General features: G+C 41.9%; 1 protein-coding gene across 3 annotated transcripts in view; it reads left to right on the top strand.

Annotated features, from left to right (window-relative positions):
- LOC311257018 (storkhead-box protein 2-like) overlaps positions 1-20,854 on the top strand; it is a 142,413-nt gene that overhangs the window by 88,787 nt on the left and 32,772 nt on the right. The window lies entirely within an intron of this gene.

The following is a 20,854-nucleotide window of genomic DNA, read 5'->3' as shown; positions in this document are numbered from 1 at the left end:
GAAGATAAGAAATAGAATTGACAGAAATAGAATTGACAAGAGCCTTCAAGAAGACAAGAAGCCTTCTACAGAGTAAACTGGTCATTTCTTATACACGCAATGCAAGAATTTTACTTTGGGGAATCATTTATTAAATGGGTAAAAATTCTATACACTGCACCTTCGGCCACTGTAGTCACCAACGGACTAACATCACAAGGCTTCCCACTGCACAGGGGGACTAGGCAAAGATGCCCACTCCCTTCAACATTTTCATTGAACCACAAGCTGTAGCCATTTGTCAAAACAACTGCATCAAAGGAATCCAGACACCAAATTCACACCATAAAATTTGTACTTTTTGTGGATGACATATTGCTCCTCCTTCAAAACCCTCACTCACTACTACAAGAGACAATCAAACTCTTATAGAAACATACTCCAACATCTCTAATTACTCCATAAATTGGCATAAATCTTCTATCCTTCCACTGCATAGTAACAGCTGGGATGTGGCAGCCCACACGCTACCTATCCCTTTATCTCCCACTGGTTGTCAGAATTGTTAAGTCTCAACTTCACCCCACTTCTTAAACCTATAACTGATAACCTCCTCTGCTGGATGAACCTTTCACTCTCCATCATGGGCAGAATAGCAGCTGTTAAAATGACAGTACTCCATAAAATAAATTACCTTTTCACAGTGATTCCAACTCAACCCACCCATTCCTGGTTCAAATCTCTAGACTCAATAAATTCCAAATTCTGCTGGTAAAACAAAACACCAAGAATCAAACTAACAACTCAACAAAAACCAAAAACACAAGGAGGACTTGCAGCACCAAATGTCTATCATTATTCCCTGGCAAACTGACTTCAATACATATTTAAATGGATCCACACCCACTAATCAGAACACACTTAGATATTGAACGGGCAGTTTGTGACAACATTTTGATCTCAGACTTACCATTTCTCAGCCATTCCACTAAATCCTTCACCTTGTTTCAATTCAATAATAATATCAGCAACACCAACAGCCTGGTGGAGATTCCACCAAGTCACAAACTCCACTTTGGCACCATCAACATTCACTCCCATCTGGAACAACCCTGACCCTCTAATCAACAAGAATCCAGTTGACTTCCGCACATTTTCAGAGAAGGGAATCACACACTTTCAACACATCTTTTAGAATAATACAGTGGTTTAACTCCACCACCTGGTCCAGGAGTACGGAATCAGGAGCAAACAATTTCTGGAATACCTTCAAAGTTATTGATCAAAGCGATAAGTTACAGCACAGACACCAACTTAGCTCTTCCCCCCCTCAACTGCTGAGTTAAGCAATACTAACAATAAAATGATGTCCAGAACATTGGCTCCAGGAAGGCAGTACGTGTAGGCACCTTTGGATGCATAATCACTATACAAAAACATCAGCTACCTCAACAACAGTGTTGACTGTATATAATGTGAACGTAGGCAAACTCTTAAAGTGATTCTAATGAAAGATAGTTGATTTTAGAGTCTCATTCTCAGGTCGTCAAATACCGAAATACCAAAGACTTAAAACTTGGCTTGTCCAGTCTTTGTAGGTTTCAGCTAGTCTTAAACCATGGCACAGCTTTGTTGATTTGTAATTAGACATTAAGGTTGGGTTATTTCGACTGAATTGGCATATGATGATGCCCATAGTGAAACATCATGATCGACGATGACATCTCTGTGGGGGGTTAATCATAAATCATAAATAATGTGAAAGTGTATAATCCACTTTTTATACCACATCAATGGACTCAATGAATATGGTATTTTCACCCCTTCTCAGGCGTGATGATATGATGCTTGTTCAAGTTAAGGCCGCTGGATTGGTAATACTTTTAAATTTGTCTGTCCTGTGGACTTCAGTCAGTCAGCACAGAGTTTGAAAGAGAGACTTAAAAGAATTTTAAAAATTAAAAAATTGCTGTTGTTAGTGGCTTCCCTCCTAGTCAGCTGCCTGATCAGTACTGTGCATGTGCAACACTCAACAGAGATGAGAAAGGAGCAAGATGTCTCACTTCTTAGCAACTTCTGAAAACAGCTCTGGAAAAAACACGTTGTCTACTTTAGAATTTTATTGATTAAGACTTTTTAAAACAAAGTTTAGTGTCTTCTGGATGTAGTCTGACATATGATGAGTTGCTTCCTACTGTTTCCTCCTGCTTTTCCCGCGTATTTGTGATTAGACATGTGACACACAAGGGGAAAAAGAAAAGGAAAAAGGGAATATAGTCTCCTGGCAATGTGAAAATGTCAAATGCATATTTTTAGGGAAAGAAAGTGCCCCTCAACTGTTGTGTGTATTCTCTTCATGTCTGTGACATATTCTACACATGCAGACAATAAAACTGTTGTGAAATGCTGGTGTGAGGGTTTTCCTGCATAACCCACATATACAAAACTAATTTTGTGAAAGGGTATCAGTGTTTCTGAATTTGCAGTAGTGCAGAGCATATTAAATACTAAATAATTCTGCAAAGCACACATTTCATTTATGTTGTATGTGAATTAAAACGTATCATTTCTAAATAAACTTTTAACACTGTAGCCTCTGTTAGCGCGATTCAGGAATCAAATGCATGCCGTAATATTTCCTCGTAAACAGTACGCAGTTCACATACTATTGGTTTCATTCCAATGTTTCAGACATACTAATGAACCCAAAAAGTGGGTTTTAGTAGTGGGTAAGTAATTTTGGATGCGGTCAGTGGCTGAGTTTTGGGGAAACGTCTCACTCTGTATCTCTCTATTACATTACTGTAAAGATGCACTCTCAGGTACTGAAATTTGGCACCGATTGATTAAATGTAAATAGCTACTTTGTAGTACCGATGTAATTCGGTCGCTACCCTTAAAAGTACAGAGCCCAGTACCCAGCCCTAATGATCTTACACAGAGTATATATGTAATATGTTCTTTTTTGTCTGATCCACCCTGATCTAGAGAGACAATTGTGTGCATATAGTAGTTGAGTTAACTCTGTTCATCTCACTTGCTTGAGCGTTTGTTTATGGGTCATTCCTTGCAAACTCAACTCAACAAGTTCATGTCATGGATTTTCTCGAAAAAAAATCATATTGAAAGTTCTATTAAATTCATGAGACCCTGCAAAATCCTATAGCTGTCCTCTAAATACTTCATAAGGTATGATTTTTTTTAAGTTTGGCCCTCTGGGCTAAATTTTATTGATTCTTTGTATGTGTATTCAAAGCCTCACCAATCACTTATTTTTCATTGGATTGGGTTGAAATTTGTCCTGAATATGCAAGAGACCGAAAGGAAACTTGTCGACATGTTTTCATTTAAATAGTTGTGGCTAAATGGTTACAATAATGACAAGAAGTCATTTTTTGTCATTCAAATTCATATCTCCACTACTTTTCACTTTCTTGAAACCAAATTTTGGTTCTATGTAGTACTGACGTAGTTCTGACATATCTGCAAGTTAATGGTCCTTCATAAAAAAACTGAGTGTCACAGATCTTGTTAAATACAGCTTTGGGGCTGACCTACTGTTTGGGTTATTTTGACTGTACATTTGAACATGTTAATACTTATTGTATAAATATAAAAAACATTTAAAGATGCTATATTAGTCCTTCATCGTTAATGATTTTTTGAAATTAGATCATTTTTCTGACTTTGATCTGGCTATATATACAGTGGTTTTATTTCATCAATAGATATTTGTATCGTGTCGACTTAAAGGTTTTCTGTGAGTGATATTGAGCCTGTTTTTAATCGGGTTTCAGGAAATGTGCAAGTTACAGCATGAAATGGCTTGGTTTGTTACATAGACGATGTCATCCTGTTCCGTTTGCTAGGACACAATATCAAGCTTAATTTCTAAACTCAGTGCAGATATGTTATTTCATAATGTCAAACTAATTTCTGATTTAATCAACAATTCTGGGATAATCAAATCAAATTCAAATCAAATCAAATTTTATTTGTATGGCCCAAATTCACAAATCACAGTTTGCCTCAGAGGGCTTTACAATCTGTACAGAGACGACACCCTCTGTCCTTCGACCCTCGATTCGAGTGAGGAAAAACTATAAAAAAAGCCCTTTTAACAGGGAAAAAAAAAATGCGGAAGAAACCTCAGGAAGAGCCACAGAGGAGGGATCCCTCTCCGAGGACGGACAGACGTGCACTGATCACAATGTATACAATTATAATGGATGGTTGACAGGAATGAAAGTACATAAAGAGGTATTACAGCAATAATAATGAAATGCACATAATGGAAATGTGATTACTAGTAATAACAGTAGTAGTGGTGAACGGTAAGGATAGTATGTAGTAATGCATTACAATAATAGTAGTGGAACGTATGTAACAGAGATATGACTAATATTAGCAACAGTAGTGGTGGGTGTCAGGCAGGGCCATGGCAGTAGGCGCATCCATGATCCACGACCCGGGCGCGACCAGGATCCATGGGATCCTGTAGGACTAGAAAGCACAAGGACTCCGGGGAAGAAGTGAAGTCAGTGACATGCAGAGATGGGGCATGTATACAGGCATAATGTATACAGATGGAGTGGAGAGGAGGAGAGAGAAGCTCGGTGTAAAATCCTGAAACAGGTTTGGGAGGATTACTGCAAAATAGATTGCAATATACACAGAATTATTTAAAAAGTGCAATCATAATTTATTTCATCATTAAGCAGTTTGATGTGACAGTGAGATCATGGAGCCCTGCTCAACTGGAAATTTAAAAAAAAGGAGCCAACTGTCATAAGACAGCCTGGAGAAGCCTGAGTTGTTGATATCAGAAATTAGTTCAGAGAGGTTGACACTATGAAATAGTATACTGTATGTGTATTGAGCTATGGAATTAAGATTAATATATTGTCCAATCACAAAGATGACATCATCTAGTACACAACTAACTAAGCAATTACAAGCTGTAACTTGAAAATGTCCAGAACCCAATATAGTCCCATTGATTTCTGTTCTGTATAATTTCGGATAGAAGGGGGGTGTTCTCATAACGCGTAGTACTGTACAGCAGTGTAAAGTAACTGCACATTTACTTTTGTTCTATACTTACAATTTTGAGGTACTTGCACTTTACCTGAGTAATTTTATTTTCTGCCCCTTGCCACTCCAGTACATTTTAAGAGGCATATAGGCTATTCTACTTTCTATCAGACAGTACTACATTTTTGATAAATTACTTTGCACATTCAGATTGAAATACAATAAAATAAATTATGTAATATTTTTGATATTATGGATAAGATGTTCATAATGACTGACAGATGATTCACAAGGCAGTCAGCCGTCTACATACATAATATAATATAATATAATGAATTGCTCCACCTTTGCCAGCTGCACCATTAAAGTACATATTAGAATATCAGTGTTTATAACTCAACTATATACAGTATATTATAAAATAAACCATGGTACTTTTACTTCTAGTACTGTTAGTATATTTTAATGCCAGTGCTCAGGACTTGTACTTGTAACAGTATTTCTACAATGTAGCTCAAAGAAAAGATCTGAGTACTTCTTCCAACTCTGATTTAAAGACTGTATACATGAATGGGTTTCTTATGTTTCTGTGGTCAGAAGTTTGGTCAATAGTGGAAAATAAACAAGGATAACAACTGCATTTAAAAACCTATTATTATATATGTTGATGAAGGTTCTCAGTCTTCCAGGTCATGGTAAATCTAAGTGCTGTATCATAAGCAACTGGTTGTTAAGCTGTCTGGGGAGGGAACTCAGTACTGCATTGTAGGTGGATGATAAGTAATGTTGTAGGCCACTTCCTCTGTTCAAAGATGGCCCTTCCAGTTTGACATAGATGGATTCCTTTACTCCTTTCAAACCATCTGTCTTCTCTGGCCAAGATGTTGACATTGTTGTCCTCCGTGGACAAACAAACTCCCAAACAATTTGTTGTGGGAGGAGTTGAGTCAAGGCTGCATTCACCAGCACTACACCTTGCTCTGCACTAGAGGAGTATACTCCACCACACATATATCAATAATAACAACACTTTCACTAAAGTTAGGTTGGAGAACTAAACAAGCAAACTAGCAAGTTTTTTTTTTTAAAACAATATATTTATTGAATTTTCCTTTTTCTCCCATACAGTGATAGAGGACATTAAGTACAGAGTCCTCAAAATCCTCACTAGTGTCCATTTCCCATTTAACCCTTGCACTGAGAGCTTTACTTTCCATAAGGGACATTAGTCTCCCATAGGCAAAAGACAGAAAACCTTTAGGATACTGTTTTTCTTGTACCATAATGTCTATTTGGAGGTCCTCCAAAGGGGCAAGTTTACTACCCTGCTGCACTCTAATATAGTCTCTGACTTGCAGGAACTTAAAAAAGTGATTTGAAGGAAGCCCAAATGTGGATCTCAGTTGTTCAAAGGACCTCAGGTTATCTTCCTCAAACAGGTGTCCAAATGTACATATTCCTATATTATACCAGTTCTTTGCAATTCCATCTCTCAATGACGTGGGTAAAGCAGGATTAAAATGGAATGGAGTAGATCTATATATTTTCCGGAAGCTTCTAAACTTTAGTCTGATATCATGCCATATTTTGGTTGTATGTTTTATCAATGGATTTTTTTTACATTTTCCAGCCTGTGGTAAGAGGGGATAAATGGAATACTTGACAGCACTTCAGTTGTCTGAGATTGTTCAATTTGTTTCCATGTTGGTGAATGTTCTAGATTTTTAATCCAAGTCCAAATAGCTTTGGATTGGGCAGCCATATAGTATAAATGGAAGTTGGGTAGGTTAAGCCCTCGCTGCTCAGTGAGACAACAAAGAGTTTTAAGCTTGACTCTTGGTGCTTTACCATTCCACAGGAATCTAGAAATCTGACTGTCTGATTTTTTAAAGAATGCTTTCGAAATTGGGGTTGGGAGTGCTTGAAATAGGTAAGTAAATTTGGGTAGGATATTCATCTTTATACAGTTTACTCGTCCAATTAGGGATATAGGTAGGGACTTCCACCTTTCCAAATCCACTTCTACCTTTTTAAGCAGGGGGCCACAATTAAGAGTGAACACCTGATCTAATTGGTTAAGTATTTGCACACCAAGATAACATATTTTACGAGGCTCCTACCAAAATAAGATGTTGTCTCTTGGTAGATGGTGGGCAGCATTATTGAGAGGCAATATCATACTTTTATTGACATTTATTTTGTAGCCCGAGACACAGCCATATTCATCTAATAGATCGCAGAGGGCAGGAAGTGACGATGCTGCATTAGTTAGGTACAGTAAGATATCACCGGCATATAGAGAGGTGACGTGCTTTTCCTGCTCCACCATGATGCCCTCTACAGGAGGGTGTGTCCTTATAGAAATTGCGAGGGGCTTGACCGCCAAAGCGAGAGCAGAGGAGTCAGGGGACAACCCTGACGTGTGCCATGTGACTAGGGGAAAAGAGATGATATATTAGCATATGTTTGGATCATTGCTGATGGGTTACGGTGGAGTATCTGAATCATTCGTATTAAATTTGGGCCAAAGTTCATTTTTTCCAAAACTGCGAAAAGAAATGGCCACTCCAGGCAATCAAATGCCTTTTCGGCGTATAATGAAAGAGCAATTACAGGGGTGTTGATGTCTTGAGCACAATTAATTATATTTAGCCTGCGTATGTTGTCATAGGAAAAGCGATTTTTTATGAAACCAGTCTGATCCTTATTTATAAGGCTAGGTATTACATTCTCCAATCTAGTGGCTATGACCTTGATAAATATCTTGTACTCTGATGATAAAAGGGAAATGGGCCTATAGGATCCGCACAATTTTGGGTCCTTGCCTGGCTTCAGTAGGACTATAACCAAGGCCTAATGTTTTGGGTTGCTGGTCCATCTCGGTTGTATGTTCAAACATATCCATCAGGAGTGCAATAAGATCAGATGCAAAAGTTTTGTAAAAATCCATAGGGAAGCCATCTGGCCCCGGTGATTTCCCACCCGAAAGCTTTCCTATTGCATTCAGAACTTCCTGTTTGGTAATCTCCGTCTCCAAACTGTCCCGTGTCTCCCCAGTCACCCCTGGCACAGTAATCCTCCCCAGAAAAGTGTTGATTTTCCCTAAAAGCCTCATTGACGAGTTTGGGATCATGGACTATAGTGGCACCTGCCTTGTTCTTAATTGAGGGGATGAATCTTGAGCTATCCTCTTGTCGGATCTGACAGGCTAACAATTTTCCACATTCCAACATTGATCATCTCATTACAATGAGATGTTCTGCTGGGAAAACTTGGGTGCTGGCATTCATGTGAATGCCACTTGACACGCACCACTCATCCAAACACTGTTGTGGACCAAGTACACCCCCTCATCACAACAACACTAACCCGATGGCAGTGGGCCCCCAGCAGGACAATGTGCCCTGACACACCGCAAACACTGCTCAGGAACAGCTCGAGGAACACAATAAAGTGCCCAAGGTGTTGACCGGGCCTCTAAATTCCCCAGATCCCAATCTGATTGAGCATCTGTAAGACGTGCTGGAGCAGGTCTGATCCATGGATCCACTATAAAATGCCCTGGTGCCAGACACCACAGGACACCCTCAGAGGTCTTAAAGGAATAGTTCACTCTAAAACAAAATTCAGTCATTATCAACTCACCCACATGCTGATGAAAAGTCAGGTATAGTTTTTTATTCCTCAAAGTGCAGCTGGAGACCCGCGGTGCTTCCCTCCGGCAGGAATGATCCATATAACGAGCATAAGTGGCGACCCAGGGGAAAAGGTCCATAAAACTACACAAAAACTTTGTAATATTCCTCCATACTGCTCATCCGCTGCAATCCAAGTGTCCTGAAGTGGCGACATCCAGAGTTTACTCTAAACAACGTAATTTAGTACATTTTTACAGCCTAAACAGTCACTATGCTATGTTTACACGGAAGCACGCGAGTCTCCCTCGCAGCCGATTGCACTACCGAAGCCGCGCCGGACAAGATGAACGAGACTCGCGATAGATACACACCGGCATTTACTTCCTGCTTTGAGCGACCGCGCGACACACAAACACAAGAGGGAATGCCTGCACTAGTGATTTGAAACTTTGAAACTCACAGCAGGATGTAAATACCGGTGTGTATCTATCGCAAGTCTTGTTCATCTTGTCCGGCGCGGCTTCTGTAGTGCAATCGTGTGCGAGGGAGACTCACGTGAACGCTTTTTTCAAACCTTTCTCAGACCGTAGACCAGAGCTTTAAGGTTGAGCATGCATTGAGCATGAATGAGGGAACCTTTAACAGAACTTAATTGGCCAAAGAAGAGGAAGTTTTTCTCATTGAGAAAGTGGCTAATGCTAACATTGTAAGTCAGCCTGTAGTGGAAGGCTGCCAATATTACAAAGTCCAATTCCTCCCTCCGTACAGCATGGTCGAAAAATTAAGGTTTTTGCTGAATGCTTTAAACACTGGAACCAAGGTATGAAATACCAAACAGAAAATATTTCACTGAAAAGCTATTCCAGCTCTTTATGAGAAGAGAGGAAAGGTGGAGGATGCGCTCCAGTCTGCAGGGGAATTGTGCTTACCTGTGATGGATGGACTTCATGGGCCACAGCGTCCTACGTGACAATCACTGCCCATTTTATTGATAAAAAGTGAGAAATGCACTCCTACGTGCTGCAAACAAGGGTGATGCACGAGACTCATACTGGTGCTAATCACCGCTCAGAGAAGTGTACTCACCTCTGAACATGCTGATCAGTCGCTGTTCATGAAGGAGAACATGCATATTTGAGGATGAATTGAAATGTGCTCAGGTTTACATAATACAAGTTAATTGGATGTTCTCAGGTATTCGGTCACAAACCAAACAAAATGTTATACCTGATATGTCACAACACTACTAACATGGCTAAGAAAATAAAATAAATTGTGTATCTTTATTTGATACTGTACTTTAAACATACTGTTGATGTGATATTCCCATGGATATTATGTGATCTCTACTAATAATTAATTGATGACTAGGAATAGCTGCCAAGTCAGATCAGGTCAAGGTTATTAATTTAGCACATTTTATATGACAGATGTAGACTCAATGATCTTAAAAATACAAATTAAAAGTAAACACCATACATGTCAAAATCATATACAATAAGATAAAACATTGAATTAAACATACAGTATAAGAGGACAAGGTAATAAATAAAACGTAATCATACATAAAAAGGTGTTATTTTTATTATTATTAAAAGATAATAATAATAATTAAAACTGCAAGCAGTGATGAACGGGCCCTCGCCGCCCAACGTACGTCGGGCTATGGCGCCATCGGAGGCCGTGCGCCCAGATGTGTGCTCGCCCGGTGGCTGTGGAAATGTCCTACCTGAATGGGATACATGTCACACAAAACACAACAGTGACATATTCAGTGACTTCCTGTGTCCTGTGGGTGGCGCTATAGATATGAGACAGTATTGATGCAGAGACGTAGTCAGGGTGAGCCCCTCTACATGTGTGAGCAATTTGATGCAGATGGGCAATTGTATGTTGAAGTTATAAGGACTTCCTGCTTTATGGCGAGGGATCAACTTTGAAGGAAAATGGCGGACTTCCTGTTGGACTGAGGGTATGTGTCCAAGAGGGTCTTTTGTGCGTCTGGTCATGATACATATGCGTACCGACTTTTGTTCATGTACAGTACAGACCAAAAGTTTGGACACACCTTCTCATTCAAAGAGTTTTCTTTATTTTCATGACTATGAAAATTGTAGATTCACACTGAAGGCATCAAAACTATGAATTAACACATGTGGAATTATATACTTAACAAAAAAGTGTGAAACAACTGAAAATATGTCTTATATTCTAGGTTCTTCAAAGTAGCCACCTTTTGCTTTGATTACTGCTTCACACACTCTTGGCATTCTCTTGATGAGCTTCAAGAGGTAGTCACCTGAAATGGTCTTCCAACAGTCTTGAAGGAGTTCCCAGAGATGCTTAGCACTTGTTGGCCCTTTTGCCTTCACTCTGCGGTCCAGCTCACCCCAAACCATCTCGATTGGGTTCAGGTCCGGTGACTGTGGAGGCCAGGTCATCTGGCGCAGCACCCCATCACTCTCCTTCTTGGTCAAATAGCCCTTACACAGCCTGGAGGTGTGTTTGGGGTCATTGTCCTGTTGAAAAATAAATGATGGTCCAACTAAACGCAAACCGGATGGAATAGCATGCCGCTGCAAGATGCTGTGGTAGCCATGCTGGTTCAGTATGCCTTCAATTTTGAATAAATCCCCAACAGTGTCACCAGCAAAGCACCCCCACACCATCACACCTCCTCCTCCATGCTTCACGGTGGGAACCAGGCATGTCGAGTCCATCCGTTCACCTTTTCTGCGTCGCACAAAGACACGGTGGTTGGAACCAAAGATCTCAAATTTGGACTCATCAGACCAAAGCACAGATTTCCACTGGTCTAATGTCCATTCCTTGTGTTCTTTAGCCCAAACAAGTCTCTTCTGCTTGTTGCCTGTCCTTAGCAGTGGTTTCCTAGCAGCTATTCTACCATGAAGGCCTGATTCACACAGTCTCCTCTTAACAGTTATTCTAGAGATGTGTCTGCTGCTAGAACTCTGTGTGGCATTGACCTGGTCTCTAATCTGAGCTGCTGTTAACCTGCGATTTCTGAGGCTGGTGACTCGGATGAACTTATCCTCCGCAGCAGAGGTGACTCTTGGTCTTCCTTTCCTGGGGCGGTCCTCATGTGAGCCAGTTTCTTTGTAGCGCTTGATGGTTTTTGCGACTGCACTTGGGGACACTTTCAAAGTTTTCCCAATTTTTCGGACTGACTGACCTTCATTTCTTAAAGTAATGTTAATTTTTTTTAAATTTCTTTACTTAGCTGCTTTTTAGCTTTTTAGCTGCCATAATACAAATTCTAACAGTCTATTTAGTAGGACTATCAGCTGTGTATCCACCTGACTTCTGCACAACACAACTGATGGTCCCAACCCCATTTATAAGGCAAGAAATCCCACTTATTAAACCTGACAGGGCACACCTGTGAAGTGAAAACCATTTCAGGTGACTACCTCTTGAAGCTCATCAAGAGAATGCAGGAGTGTGTGCAAAGCAGTAATCAGAGCAAAAGTTGGCTACTTTGAAGAAACTAGAATATAAGGCGTTTTTTCAGTTGTTTTACACTTTTTTGTTAAGTACATATTTCCACATGTGTTAATTCATAGTTTTGATGCCTTCAGTGTGAATCTACAATGTCAATAGTCATGAAAAGAAAGGAAACTCACTGAATGAGAAGGTGTGTCCAAACTTTTGGTCTGTACTGTATGTGCATGTGGAAGGCGGGGCTTCAGGTTTGAAATATTCCAGGGGGCGCTATGGAGCCATTTGTTGACTTAACACAGTAATAATGCATAGACCTATTCAGGGACAACCCCTCTACATGTCTGACCAATTTCGTGTAGATGTGCCATTGTATGCTGAAGTTATAAGCAGGGGCGTTGCTAGGCCTGCAGCTTTACAGGGGCACATAATAAACAATCCTTACAGATATAATAGGTCCTCGCGCGAGATTCGTGCTCGGGCCCTAATAATAATAATAATAACAATAATTAAAACTGAAAGCAGTGATGAACAGGCCCTCGAACCACGTACATCAAGCCGTTGCGCCATCGGAGGGCACACGCATCCTACCTAAATAGGAAACGTGTCAACCAAAACACAACAGTGAAATTTGCAGTGACTTCCTCTGTCCAGTGGGGGGCGCTATGGATATGAGACAGTATTGATGCACAGTCATATTCAGGGCCAAACACTGTACGTGTGTGACAAATTTGGTGTAGATGTGAAATTGTATGTTGGAAAAAGAAAATGGCTGCACGCAATCCAAGATGGCCGACTTCCTATTGGGGTGAGAAATTCCACAAAATGAATTCCTGTCTAAATCGATGAGACCTATGAGTCCTGCAAATTTCATGAAGATCGGAGAAAGTTGTTGTTCACGTGACCCGGCGTTGGGGGGTGCTATAGATATGACACAGTATTGATGCATAGACATATTTAGGGTGAGCTCCTCTACATATGTGATCAATTTGGGTTAGCTGGGAATTTGTATGTTGAAGTTATAAGGACTTCCTGCTTATGGCGATGCATCAAAATGGAGTGCACCGCCATGCCCACCAGCCATAACTGAGGTGAAAGTTTGTCATAATTTTCATGTTCAAGGTCTGAGGATGATCCTGAGTGAATGTGAAGTCTGTGGTGTTAAATCTGTAGGACAAGTTCGTTAAAGTATGAGGCAGGAAAAGTGTGAAAAGGGCGGCGAAATCTGAACTTTGAATCAAAATGGCCGACTTCCTGGTGGGGCGAGAAATTCCACAAAATGAATTCCTGTGTAAATCGATGACACCTATGATTCCTGCAAATTTCATGAAGATCGGCAAAAGTTGTTGTTGACATGACCCGGCGTGAGGGGGCACCATAGATATGACACAGTATTGATGCATAGATGTATTCAGGGCGAACCCCTCTACATGTGTGAGCAATTTGGTGTCGATGGGAAATTGTATGTTGAAGTTATAAGGACTTCCTGCTTATGGCGAGGGATCGAAATGGACGCACCGCCTCGCCCACCAGCCATAACTTAGGCGAAAGTTTGTGATTAGTTTTCATCTTCGAGGTCTGAGGACGATCCTGAAAGGGGAGTCTGTGGTGTTAAATCTGTAGGACAAGTTCGTTAAAGTACAAGGCAGGAAATGTGTGAAAACGGCGGCGAAATCTACACTCGAATCTGAACTTCGAATCAAAATGGCCGACTTCCTGTTTGTCTGAGGGTTTGGGTGTTGATTCTTGTTTTGTGCGTCTGGTCATGATACATATGCATACAGAATTTCGTTCATGTATGTGCATGTAGGAGGCGGGGCTTCAAGCTTGAAATATTCCAGGGGGCGCTATGGAGCCATTTTTTAACTTAAAAGGCCCAGACCCATATCAGATATCAATGTTGGTGACTGGTGAGTTTGTCTGTACGTACCAAATGGGAAAACCCATTAGGGGGCACTACTGAGCTGTTGTGCAGCACCTGAGGGCAATTGTGGCATCAAATGAAAGTACTCATGAGTTTGAACCTACGTGTCAAATTTGGTGAGTCTGCAAACATCCTAAAGTCCTCTAAACAGTGTCGGAAAAATTAAAATCGCCACACGCCATTAAAGATGGCCGACTTTCTGTTGCGGCAAAAATTCCAACAAAACAAATTCCTGCCTGAATCAATGAGACCTATGAGTCCTGTGAATTTCATGATCAAAAATGATTTTCGTGCGAATTTTTTAGGCGGCGCTATGGCGTCCCCTGGCCACACCCACCCCCACTCATGTCGAATTATCACTGGTAAGTGCTCGGGCCCTAATTATTATTATAATATTAATAACAATAATGTCTATTTAAGGGAGAAATTCACCACGTTTTATGTGGATATCCCAATCAATGTTGATGGTAAATGTAGTTAATTTAGGCAATAAATTCCTTAGTGAGTGGTGTCTTGATTAAAAATGACATTGAAAATGAAAGTTGGATTATTAGTTTTCTTGCTTGTACAGCCTTCCTACATGTACCAGGATCCATTGCGTGCTACCTCCTGACACTCCACCCCCTTAAAGGAATAGTTCACTCTAAAACAAAGTTCAGTCATTATCGACTCACCCACATGCTGGTGATAAGTCCGGTGTAGTTTCTTATTCCTCAAAGTGCAGCTGGAGACCCGCGGGGGTACTCTCCGGCAACGATAATCCATACAACGATCTTAAGTGGCGCCAGGGAGAAAATGTCCATAAAACTACACAAAAACTTCGTAATATTCCTCTATACTGCTTGTCCGCTGCAATCCAAGTGTCCTGAAGTGGCGACATCCAGAGTTTACTCGAAACGACGTCATTTTGTAAATTTTTCTAACCTAAACAGTCACTATGCTATGTTTACAAGGAGGCACGCTCCGCGTTCACGCGAGTCTCCCTCGCAGCCGATTGCACTACGGAAGCTGCGCCGGACAAGATGAACGAGACGCGCGATAGATACACACCGGTATTTACATGCTGCTGTGAGCAACCGAGTGACACACAAATACAAGGGGGATCTACTCCATTCAACTGCAGGAGCCTCCTGGCTCTGCTGCTGGGGACAGGTGGGCTAAAGTGAATGACATTTCATTTTATTTGATGAGTGAAGGCTCTGTTTAGCTGTCAAACTGTGAACATCATCAGATCAATACACTCCACTCCTCTGATCCACGCCTCCGGCTTTTCCATTCACGCAGACTCCAGCTGCAAGCTCTGACACTCGGATCAGAGCCACAGCGAAACTGTCCCCCCTCTCCGCATCTGTAACTTTCACACAGACGGCGATGTGGAGAATTGGCACATGATTTCCGCACTGAAAGGGCACTGTGAATGGGGTTAATGAGACAATGAGGGAGTGGGATGCCTATTTAAAAACCTGCCAAAGCCACCCAACACAGCTCCAGTTTAGAGGGAGGTACCTTAAGGGAGGAAAAAGGTGAGAGTGATGCCACAGGCTCATAAATGGCTCAGCCGAGTACCTGTAAAGGTCAACCGGTTGCAATAACCCGCATCATACTTTGCACCCATCTTTATTAGTCTGTCATAGCCACAAATACAGTAGAAACATTATTTCATTGCTATGCACTCTGCAAACAGGTTTTTAAACAGGTGTTTAAAAACAAAAAACGTCAGCTGGCACTCAAACACAAAAGCTGAAAAGTCCATCATGGAATTGAAGTTACATATCAGTTGATATCAATAATTAGTGATATTGTTTAATTACCTGTCCTGCTGAGGTGAGGGGGGGACCAATTTTTGACTTTAAAACTTTGTCTTTTGAGGTGGAGATGGTTATCTTCACACTATTGGATGAAGTGCTCAGTGGTGTTGTGGTAGTCCAGAACAGAGTGGTTGTCTTTCAGCAGGACAAGGATGGCTGTGTTGTGTTTGAGGTACGTGGTGATGGGTGATGGGCTGGTGCAGTCATTGGTCTAAAGTGTGTAAAGTGTGTACAGCACACAACCCTGTGACGCTGCAGTGTCACTGATGAGTGCAGGTGATGTGGTTGTGCCCATCTGCACCGTTTGCAGCCTGTCACTAAGGAAGTTGTGAATGAGATGAATCAGACAGGAGGGGGTGTTGAGCTGGTGTAACTTCTGGATCATCAGATGCCTTTGGATGGTGTTAAAAATAGCTGTATTCCACGATGAAGATCCTGACAGAATGATCTGGGGAGTTCAGGTGTTGAAGGAGGTAAAGCAGGCAGGCCACTGCATCCTCTGAGCCCCTCTTAGCATTATTGGAGGGGATCCAGTTGTTGGGTGACAACTGGCAGAACAGTGGTCAGCAACAGCTTCTCTATGCCCTTTATTATTATGGATGTGAGGGTAACAGGCTGGTAGAGGTTGGGTTCACCAGGCTGGGTTTTTTTGTGTACAGGGATTATAGTGGCAGTTTTCCAGCCTTCAGCACCCTTACTGAGATGCCATCAAGCCACAGTGCATTGCCCAGCTTGCATTGGCTAAGCTGGCGCTGTACTTCATGTGCTTACTGTATCAAAAATGCATAGAATGTATTGAATTATTTTGCAAAGGTTTCTGGGTCAGTTATTGCACATCTGTTGGGTTTGAATTCACACCCAGTTAGCTTTCAATTTCAATTTCACCTTTAACACCTGATTTTTTATTTTTCGATTTGCCATTTTGAGGCTGGTCCAGTCTTTGAGCCTAAAGGCCTTCTGTTTAAACTGGGGTGGTGGTGCTTATGCAGAAGATGATGTAATACATAATGACAGAAGTCATTCAGATGTCCAATATGTTAGCTCTTCTGGTGGGACTGTCCACATACTGTTGAAATGATGGCAGCATGCTGTCATCGGACATTGGAGCTCCCAGAGACTTAGCCAAGCATCCACGGCTACCAGCTCAGCTGCTGTCTCGATGCTGGGGGCAATAAAAAAACAAGCTGACCACAACAGTTGGGAAGTCCCAGGCAAAATAGTAGGGACATAGCTTCAGGGTCATCATATTGAAGTCGGGCGTACACATCTTACAGTGCACCTCGATGTTGTTACACCACCTTTTATTGATGTATGGACAGACCCCACCGCCCCACATTTTCCCTGATTGTCCCCTTTTATTGGACCTGATGATTGTGAAGTTGTCTAGGCTGACCTCAGCATCGGAGACAGACTCATCAAGCCAGGTCTCGGACAGGGCAATGTTACAAGTGTCCTTGTAACATCCTGTGCCCTTTCCAGCTGGCACTTGGAATATTAGCAGGTCCATTTTATTGCAGAGTGAACGGACATTTGACAGGATTTTGGAGGGGAGAAGTGGTTTACTTGGACGCCTCCACATCATGACCAGGAGCAAGTGTCGGCCAGGCTGCTGAACCAGAAGCTGACTTTGGCCAGGCTGTCTACGGGAAACTAGGGAGTGGAGAGGAATTGCCTGACTCAGGGACCGGAGAAGCATTGATCCACACCTGGGCTGGAGAGGCATCAACCGACTCAGGGACTGGAGCTGGGGAAGCATTGACCAACCCAGGAAAAAGGCTGGGCATCGGCCGACCCAGGACCTCGTGGGACGACGGCTGAGAGGCAAGACGTTGGTTGACCTAGGAACAGCCGGAACTCCCGACACTGGAATTGACAGGCAGGGATGCAGGGAAGCAGAGACTCTGGGGTGTTGGGCAGCAAAGGCACTGGGTAACGGAGGCTCTGGGGGCGCTGGGCAGCGGTGAGGTCGAGGAGCTGGGCATCAGAGAGGCATGATGTTGGTGGATGCCATGCTTCCTTTGTGAGGGCTTCCTTGACGGTGGCTCCATGGCAGGATCTGGAAGAGAACGGGGAGGTTCTGTTTTTTTTTTAACCCAAAAGTAGCATGTATATGCAGGTTTTTTAAAATGATGATCAACACTTTTTCCCATTAGCATGAGATGATTTTTCTTTTCTGGCTTTTTTCCTTGAGTGTCACTTCCATCATTACAAACGAACTAGAACAACAGTAGAAAGTAGCAGATCATATACAGTACCTCACCAGACTGCATCCAAAAGATGTTCAAACTTGTTTCAAAAAGTCTTGACCAATAACATTTTGAATTAAACACATAATTTTTCCAGAGCTGATGATGGAAGTTGCTAAGGAGTATGATATCTTGCTTCTTTCTCATCTTTGTTAAGAGCTGCACATGCACAGTACTGATCAAAAAGCTAGCAAGGATCAGGAATTGATATGGAGGCCACTGGCCGAGTGATAGTGATTACTTTTTAATATCTTTTACTTTAGTCTGCCTTTCAAACTCACCATTGACTGAATGATGTTCAACGCTGCTTGAACAGAGATGGATAGAAAAGTATTGACAAGTCAATGGAATTAACTTCAACGTGCGTCTGACAAGGGCAAAAAAATTTGCGTGTCCACACGGATGTTGTGTTTCCATCACAGCCAATCAGCTTGAACCAATAACAACAACATTGAACCAGTTACTACTACACGGGTTGACACGGGAATAAATGTTGTACCCGTTCACATTAAAGCTGGAGCTCGTAGAATATGTGAAAAACCCCATGAGACTGGGATGGAAACAACTGCGCTCCCCCCTCCCTGTTTCAACTCCGTAGCTCCACACTTTCACTTTCCATTCTCGTGGACGCGCGCTAGCGCTAGGAATATTCACGTCAATTACCCCAGCATGCACGGACTATCGGAGACAACCACTTTATTCAGACACATCCATATCTACACGACACACGTCCTCTGTATGTCGTGAACATATAACGCTACTGACAATACATTTGACGTTGACTTTGGCTCTGACTTGCTTGTAGCTGTCGTGAGCCTTTGGCTACGGTTAGCATAAAGCTAATCAACTCACAACATTACTTGTCAGTTCACTGCAACCTGAATATAAACAATAACTGTCACATCCATATCTACACGACAAACGTCCTCTGTATGTCGTGAACATATAACGCTACTGACAATACATTTGACGTTGACTTTGGCGCTGACTTGCTTGTAGCTGTCGTGAGCCTTTAGCTACGGTTAGCATAAAGCTAATCAACTCACAACATTACTCGTCAATTGTGACCACAAACCGCCTGCTTTATTAGATTCACGGTCATTTCAACTACACAGCCAATTACTACCACACATTTAGATTATCAGCTATGTAAAACTTGTATTGGAGGCTCACCTGTCCCGGACAAGAACAGCAAGCTCAGTATCCAACTTCAGCCTGATGCTATCGCTAAGCTCTCTCCACCTCGGATATGCTTGTCCAATGTTTACACGCGATTTATTCCGTCTATTGTCACTCTCCCTCATGGACTCTCGTTTCTCTACATCTGTCTTCATTTTTTTGGCTTGCTTAGCCGTGTATGCCTTTGTTGATAATGCCGTGATAGTGGCTTTTCCCGCCGGGACGTCCGCCGTTGCATCTTTACCACCGATGGAAGGTGAATGCGCATCGACTTTGGTCGAGCAACCAATAGGAACGCCCAAAACAGCTTGCTCTGTAAAATGAACCGTGATTGCCTGAACACTGCCGTCACGGCACTGATTTTTTAAAGCCTGAATACAGAGCCAAGAGAAGACACAGATGTGCAGTGCTCTGTCATAACACTATGGATTACAATATGCTCAAAGGTTATTATTGATTTTTGACCAAATGATGCCTAAAATAACTCACACACTCCAGCTTTAAAGACAAAAGTCAGACTTTACTGGGTGCTAGTGGACTTTTTTTGCCCAGTATGAAAACATTATAAATTTGCTTTGACAATTTTTGTCAAAGCAAATTTGACCAAAAATACTAAAAATACTATATCTGGAAATACTATTCCAGATATTTAAATAAGAATCAATCTATTCCTTTTAAGTGGCTACAAGTACCACAGTGACAACACAAGTGGTGCCATTGCTACATTTAGCTAAGACTGTCACTTCAACTGTTGAAACTTTTGAAACACACAACACATGAAACACTAGCCCCATTCACACTGCCCCTTCAGTGCGGGAATCATGTGCCGATTCTGAAACATCTGAAACTTTCACACAGACAGTGATGTTGAGAGGGGGAACATTTTCGCTGCATCTCTGATGCGCCTCTGGAAGTAGTATCAGAGCCGCAGCAGAGGTGAGCCGGCGTCTGTGTGAATGGATAAGCCGGAGGCATGGATCAAGGGTGACAGTCATCCTGTCTGTCCTACTGATTCTTCATCACATTTCTGGCTGAAAAACAGCTTCTGTCCCCGGTAAAAAACTTTAACTCATCATGTGTTTGTCTGCTTCCACTATTGTGTTGTACACAAAATCACTGCGACGGTCAGCCCTCCAGACCGAGATTTCAGTGAACTTTCCCCCGCAGAAAACAGCATCCCTCCCTGCGAGTGATAGAGTTAGACAGGGTCCTCTGTTTACTGATGGTGATTATGTAATTATGTAATTATGTAATTTAGAGCAGAAAACATAACTTTGTCACTTTCCAGGATGCATGGTGGGTCAGGATCTCAATCACAACACATTATAACTGGATCCATATGATTTTAAACAGTCGACTGATACATGTTTAGATTTACAGGTGGACACCGGAGCAAACACCTTGAAAGAAACCCACACAGATCTCAGCGTCATGATGTGTACCGTCACGCCTCTTTTGGATCCGCAGCAGTGGAGTGCTGTATGAATTGACACACTGGTGCGGCTTTACGCTGGAGATGAACATTATCGCTGCAGCGATAATGTGGAGTCTCTGCATGAAAAGGGCTACTGACTGCGCTCCAGAACC

This window comes from Pagrus pagrus (assembly GCF_965226575.1).
Source record: "Pagrus pagrus genome assembly, chromosome: 5".
Taxonomy (NCBI): Eukaryota; Metazoa; Chordata; class Actinopteri; order Spariformes; family Sparidae; genus Pagrus; species Pagrus pagrus.
The sequence above is the reverse complement of the archived record's forward strand: the minus strand, read 5'-3'. Positions and strand labels throughout refer to the sequence as shown.